The 7,733-nt window shown below is 37.3% G+C and overlaps 1 non-coding gene across 1 annotated transcript; it reads left to right on the forward strand.

Annotated features, from left to right (window-relative positions):
• Positions 1-283: 283 nt before the first annotated feature.
• On the forward strand, positions 284-390 carry LOC131229992 (small nucleolar RNA R71). Its single transcript, XR_009163723.1, has one exon. It is a non-coding gene; the product is annotated as a small nucleolar RNA R71 (small nucleolar RNA).
• Positions 391-7,733: the final 7,343 nt, after the last annotated feature.

Raw genomic sequence — 7,733 nt, forward strand, 5'->3', positions numbered from 1 at the left:
GGCCTCAACTTTCTTTATAAGCGTAGTCACTTTACACTTGAGATCATCCTCTTCTTTCAAGAGATATAATCCACCTTTCTCCTTTAATTGAGTCGGCCTAGACGTGGTGTTCGCCATTGGGTAATAGTCCCATGATTGTGTTTTTTCAGCAAGACTATCGAGGTAATCCCATACCTCGTCAACATCTTTATTAATGAACTCTCCATTACACATTGTCTCGACCATTTGGTGCATGGAAGATGTCAGTCCATCATAGAAAAAATTTGTAATGCGCCACGTTTCAAATCCGTGTTGTGGGCATGAACTGACCAAATCTTTGAACCTTTCCCAACATTGGAAGAATGTTTCATCTTCCTTTTAGGCGAAGTTCATGATTGCTTTTCTGAGGGTAATTGTTTTATGATGTGGGAAGAATTTTTTTATGAATTCCCTCTGCATGTCGTTCCATGTGCCAATGGATCTTGTACGCAGTGAATATAACCACGTATTAGCTTTCTCTTTTAAGGAAAAAGGAAATAGTTTCAGCCTAATTGTATCCTCGGATACATTAGGAAAACATAATGTAGCCATAATCTTATTAAACTCTTTCAAATGCAAATATGGACTTTCGATTCAAGTCCATGGAATTTGGGAAGGAGTTGGATAACTCTGGCTTGATGTCCATTTGTCTTGTGTTTTGAAAAATCATGCATGAGGACATACTCACTCCCCGGTTGTAGATAATCTCGTAAAGTACGAGGCGGGGGTGCACTGATACACCTCATTCTCATCTTGAGTATCCTCCACCCTGGATGGAAGTAGAGGAGGTTGGTCTTGACCATAACTTCGATTAATTCATGGGATTTCGAGCGGTGTCTAGTCTGCGATGGATAATCAACCCCTCAACCAATCCTCCTTGATCAGAGACGTCGAGTGTTGTCACGGGCCCACTTGGGCATGAAACACTCGTAGCCCTCAAAAACCTAATCCTAAGAAAGGAAAGAAAATCTAGAAAGAAAGAGAGAGTTAGAAAGAAATTACCAACTTGAAGTCCCTAAGTTAAAAACCCGCAAAATAAAACAAAATTAGTTAGTTTAAAAAGAGAAGAACAATCCTTTAAAAGAAAGATAGCGGTGACTAGCTTCTAAAAGAAAGAGTTCCTAAATGAAAGTGGAAATTTCTAAAATAAATTAGGAAAGACCTAAACTAGAAAGTAAATTACTAAAAGAGAACTGAAAAATAGAAAGTAGGGAAGGAGCTTACCGAATTAGAAATTTCTATCTTAAAGGCCTACAAAATAGGAAGGTTAGTTTCTAAACTAAAATTCTACAATTAGAAAGTAACTAAAAATAAAAATAGAAAGTTAATTTCTGAAAAGGGGAATAATTAACCAAGTTTCTAAAAACAAAAGAGGAAAATTTCTAAAAATAAACTATTTCCTACAAATAGGAAAATATTAGAATTAGAAAGATTTAAACCCTAACTTTAAAAGTGGAAAAAGTAGGGAAATTAGGAAGGAATTACCAAATTAGGAACTTATGTCAGGATCCTACAAAATATGGAAACAAGTTAGTTTCTAAAAAAAAAAAAAAAAAACCTTTAGCCTAAAGTTAGTAAAATCCTAATCCTAACCTAATTCTAAAACTAATTAATTTCAGGAAAAACGTAACCGTCAATCCCCGGCAACGGCGCCAAAAACTTGTTCACTCCCCAAGTATAGGGTTGTGATGTAGCAATAAACTCGGTAAGACCGAGGTCGAATCCACAAGGACTGAAACTTGTACGTGATCTGGAACTAACTAGAACTAGAACTAGACTAAGATGTGATCTAAACCAAATAGAATTTAAGGAATAGTTGTGGAATAATTATCTAAAACTTTAAGGAATTCAGAGGAAGGAAACTAGGGATTCAGAGGATCCACCTGCATCAAGAATTATTGAATTTAAACTGAACTTACTTGATCTGGTTTTCAAGAGATGAAAGGTATATGAATTAGAATGGATTCCATCATCTAACCATGCCCAGGAGACAAAGCAAACAACAAAATTAAACTAATTACCAACCAATCAACATGCCATGAAGGTCAGGAAGGGTACGATCATCCAACCATGCCCAGGAGACGATGGTGAACAACAGGGCTTCCTGACGTCATAAACATCCAAAAACAAAGAAAAAGAGATATTCAAAGCCATTGCAGACCCATTGTAATTTCAGTCACAACAGACCATTAAAGACTAAAAAAAATATTCCATTAATAATCAATACAAATCAACTTCAGTTCATGAATTTAAATGAAAAGCAGGAAATAATATCTCTCATCCCGCCACAAGCTTCACCTCTTAGCCCTAGCTAAGAGGTTCAACCTAGAATGGACATGTTTAGGCTGAATCCAACATAAACAAGAGAAGAAGAAGAAAAGAAAAAGAGAAAACCAAGCCTGCCAACGTTGCTCATATGCATCTCTCCATCCGTCAGGCCAAGCCAAACTCTCCCCTGCAATCGTCTAAGCTGAGCACGATCTCCCCTTTTCTCTCTATCTCTCTCCCTGCTCCACCGCTGCCTCCAGTCCCATGTCCTCCACGTTCCACCTTTTGCTCACGTCCCTGCCCAACTGTCTCTCCCCCCGAGCTCTCTCTTTTCTTCCTTTTATCCCTTGCTAGGGACGGAGGAGCGAGGTTGTTGTATTCAAAACGGAAACAAATCCATTTACGCAGACAGAGCTGACGCAGCCGAGAATTTTGCAGCCGGAAGAACGACGTGGTCGGTGATGTTCACCGCGGATATCTTCGAGCAAACTCCCTTGCACGGTCGGTTTTCACTCTTGCTCCATCAGGTTGGGTTGGATCATCATGAGGTTTGATGATGGTGGCCCACCGGACGTCGACCGCAACTCTCTGTTGCAGAGTCGCCGCAAGTCGACTCTGCCACATGCGATGGCCCATTTGTTGAGGTCGAGTTAAAATCCACTTCGTCCATTGAATGAAGAATGAAAAACCGGTGGGAATGGCTAGTTTCGGATCAAACTTGGTGTGGCCCACGGATTTCTTCGTTGCTTTGTCTATCCTGTGTTTACATGCAATCTATGCATATGTTTATGCATGGAACCAGACAGACGTAGGAGTTGGTCTTGCGTATCCTGAGTCCGGTGAAGCAGTTCGGATCATCGAGCCATATGATGAGTGGGGTCCACTAGACACCCAAGGATGTCCCTACCTAGAGAAGAGAGAGGGAGAGGGTGGCAGTTGGGATTAGACCGGCTGGTCCGGTGCAGCTCATGTGCGAGTGCACTATATGCACGTCCAACTCGTTTGGAGTCCATGATAATGGATTAGGAAATCCGCTCCGTTCATCCGTCTTATCATACCATATAATGGTTGAGACCAAATTTTAAGCATATCCAGATCTCAGGTGGGCCCAAAATCAATGGTTTATGGGCTGATCTGAGTGTTGGGCCACTTCCAGAGGGATCCAATGGCTGAAATTTGACGTGTATGGTTATTTTTTGGTTCTCGATTTTTGAGCCGAACAGATGATAGAAACCCAGTGATCTTGCATTCTGGCTGACTTTTAGGCTGCTTGAGCTTCAGTTTCTCGATTCTCGTAGATCCCTGGTGTGTAATTTCGTCGATCTTGGTCTCCTGGGGTCCGTCCCTTGCCTTGGTGATTCTGGAGTGCTAAATCCCTGCATTTAAAATCTTTTCCCAGTCCAGGCTCGTAAATACGCCCTGCAACACAAACACGATTTAAATCGGGCCGTTAAACAATATCATGTTTGAAAATTCAGGCAATAACAGGGTCTGATATGCAATATTTGACCCTCAACATCATCCACTGGAAGTGCTCTGTGTAGGATCATGATTCAGAGTTTGTTTCACATGCTCACTAAGACCTTTCATAGGCTTCCGACAGGAGAACACGTATAGTGTTCTTATGTAAGACCTATTAACTTATGTAGGCATGCGTATTTGCCTTGTGTATGCATGAGTGTTTTCCTTGTGTAGGCAACTAGTACATACTTTGTGTAGGTTGTGAAGATTTATGGTTAACCTGATTTAAAACCATTGATAGTGAAATCTGCACACTCTAGGGTGGAGTGTGTCAGCCAGGACTAGAGTAGGCATGTAGCTGAACCACTTTATATTGTTGTGTTTGTAATAATTGCTCTTGCTAATATGTATTTTTTTAAAAAAGAAAGCAGGTGAAATCCCCAACCTGAATTATATTGATAAGAGAAAATTACAACCTAGTATTCTGAGTGGGACCCACAAAAAGACAAAATAAGCCCCACCATCATATGGGTGATATTAGCAAATAAAAACCAACACTACCTACAAATAACCTATAATGTTTACTTTATGCACAATACATGTTTGATATAATGCCGTATTTAGTTTTCTCATTATCTTAGAATATGAATATAAATGACTTCTTGATAATCCTACTCAACTTGTTTTAAATTATTAGAATTTATAGTTTAGTATGATTAAAGTTTTTAAAAGTCTTATTCACCCCCCTCTAGGACACTTGGTCATACATCCCAACTTCAATACTAGCGCTCTTACTATAATTTTAATGTTGATAGTAGAAGATCGACTTCTTGTTACTCATTTGTGTTAGCGGGTGGAGTGATCAATTGGATGTCGATGCTTTAGTCTATGGTTGTTCTTTTCACAACTGTAGTGGAATATATGGCAGTGACTAAAGCATTCAAGGAAGAAGTTTGGTTGAAAGCGATGGTGAATGAATTGAGACTTCAATAGGAAGCTGTGTCTGTGCATTGTAATAATGAAAATACGATCAATTTTGGTGAATGTTTATAACCCCAAGTGCAGGGTCGCGATGTAGTAATAACTTGGTGAGATCGAGGTCAAATCCATAGGAACTATACTTATATGTATTCTAAAAAGAACTAGAAGAAGATTTAAATCTAAAATCTGAATAAAAGAGAGTAATTGTGAAGGGTTTATCAAACATCAAAAGGGAACTAGAGTGCCAAGCATCTTGTAGCTATCAAGATGCTACCTTACTTGATGCAATAAACACAACTAGAATTGGAGTCCTATCTTATCTAATTGGAAGATAAAATAATTGAAGCATAATCTGAACTTTACATTGAATTAGTTCTCACATGAAGGAGTATTGTGATGATTGGAAGGGATTTTGTCATCTTACTGCGCCCAGGAGACGATGGTGAACAACAGGATTTACCAATCCTACAATCTCAAAACGGAAAAGAAGATATTCAAAGCTATCACAACATCTATTGTAATTTGAGTCACAATAAATTATAGAAAACTAAAAATATTCCTTAGAAGCAAACTAGAAATCAATGAAGTTCAAAATAAATAAGAATCAAAGTAAAATAAATATCCCAATACATTACAAGCTTCACCTCTTAGCCCTAGCTAAGAGATTAGCTAGTCATACCTAACTCAGAAAATAAAAACAAAAAGAACTACTAAAACCCATGAAGAAATCGAAGTGGAAGAACGTCGTCGACACTCTACCTAGGCCTCCTTTCCCTTTCCAAACCCTAAAAGATATTTTGGAGCATTGTAGGTACTCCTATTTATAGTTGTGGAACTCTAACTTTCGCACCGAGTTGGAAAATTTTAGAAACCACATCAAATTTACACATTCTGCTTAAAATTTGTGTACGCCTTTAATACCATGAACAACTTTCGATTGAATCTTTGATGCCATCGATGATTGTTCAGAACTGTCCAGCAAGTTTGGCTTGAAAAATCCTGAAATTCTCGATTGATCAAAATATCTTCGATGCCATGGAGTGCCTTCGATGTCATGAAGTCTATTCTGACACTTTTTCAGAACTATGTTTTTTTGGCCCAAGAATTTTGAAAATCTTTTTTCAAGAAAATTTTCAGGATTCCTTTCTTCACTTCAAATCTTCAATTATCTTCATTTCTCACTTGGTTTCCTTGGATCTTTGGCATGTGAATTCTTCAATCTTAGTCTCCTAAGATCCATCCCTTTCCTTAGTGATTCTTGAGCATCAAATCCATGCTTTTAACATTCTTTTCAATCTAAGCTCTCGATTCACCTCGCAATACAAACATGTATAAAATATACCTCATTAAGCATTATCAAGTTCATAAAATGAAGATATAAACAGGGGAAAATATGTAATATTTGACACTTAATAACGAATAACTTGGTATTTCGGACTAAATATATTGATGTTCGTCATTATTTTATCTGATAGATGTTAGAGGAATGCGATATTACTCTTGAGAAGGTTCATACCAATGAGAATTCGGCAGACATGCTTATGAATGTTATTCCTATAGAAAAGTTCAAGTTTTACTCAATTCTCTAGGCTTGACAAAGAAGGAATGAAGACTGAGTGTGCACGAGAAGAGATGATAATGGTACTACTATAAAGGAGATTAGAAATGGTGATAGCAGCTAGGAGTAGTGAAATTGAAAGATTAAATATATAGTGGAGATTGTTGATCGAGTGCCTTTAATCTGTATTGGAACAGGGTTTTCGATTTGATTGACAGCCTTGTCAATTCGATCGAGAAAATCTCAAAAATTCAAGTTTACTCTCTGGACACTTTTGGACCTTTTCAATTTGATTGACAAAGGTGTCGATTCGATCGATAGTGTGTCGGTTACAGTTGATTCGATCGACATTTCTAATCAACAGTTTGCGCAATTTATGCATAAGGTGTGTTTTGCTTCTAATTGTGTATGAAATGTGTAAACTATGTTAATTATGCAATTAAGGTTAAGTATAACTTGAGAGCTTGAGAACCAAGGGTTTTGAGAGGTAGGGTTTTGGATCTGTACATTATTCTATCTCTTGTAACATATTTGATTATAGTGGATTGTTTGTCACTTTGTGCCGTGGTTTTTTTTCCACAAGGGGACGTAAAATTCATTTGTTCTCTGCTATTACTTGAATTTTTTTCCTCTATTGCATTATTTGGTTTTGTCTGAGGTTGGTTCCACGCCTAAAAAATCATGTCTTGTTGCGTCCCCAACAATACTTGTAACTTAACATGCTAGTAGTTGTCATGCATTGTAATGTCTTACACCAAAGCAGGTTCCAATGAGTTACAAGTTGGACCTTGAGGAAAGAATATAAATGAAATGATACAAATATAAATTAAGAAAGATCAATTAACTTATATGTGATAAAAATGTAGACAATATGCAACCTACTCTTAACATGCAAAGATGCTCACACAATAAAGAAAAAAATGATCAAAGTTATAATTATGACATCAGTGTTAGGTGAAATGGATTCTCAAATCCTTATTTGTTGTTCGTTATGCACCAAGATTTCGCATAGAGAATTATTTCCTCTTCTATTTTTTAAAACCATTTTGAAAGGTAAAACCTCTTCAAGCAAATGCAAAGTGTAATAAAGGCAAGTTCGTGTCTTTCAAGGGGTTGTCTAGTGTTCATCAGTCACAACTGACAATAACCTATGTGGTTAGTCAGAAGCTCACTCATGAGTGTGTGTGTGTGTGTGTGTGTGTGTGTGTGTGTGTGTGTGTACATGAAGAATGTCAGAATTGGGCTAATGTGTGTTTCGGAAAATGATTATATAATCCAAGACATTATTTACTAATATTATTATAACGAATATATAAAAATATTACATAAATTAACTATAGTATACTTGAAATATTCTTAATGATAATTATGAATATATACATACATACACACACACACACACACACACACACACACACACACACACACACACACACAATATATATAT

Source organism: Magnolia sinica, chromosome 16 (genome assembly GCF_029962835.1).
Source record: "Magnolia sinica isolate HGM2019 chromosome 16, MsV1, whole genome shotgun sequence".
Classification (NCBI taxonomy): domain Eukaryota; kingdom Viridiplantae; phylum Streptophyta; class Magnoliopsida; order Magnoliales; family Magnoliaceae; genus Magnolia; species Magnolia sinica.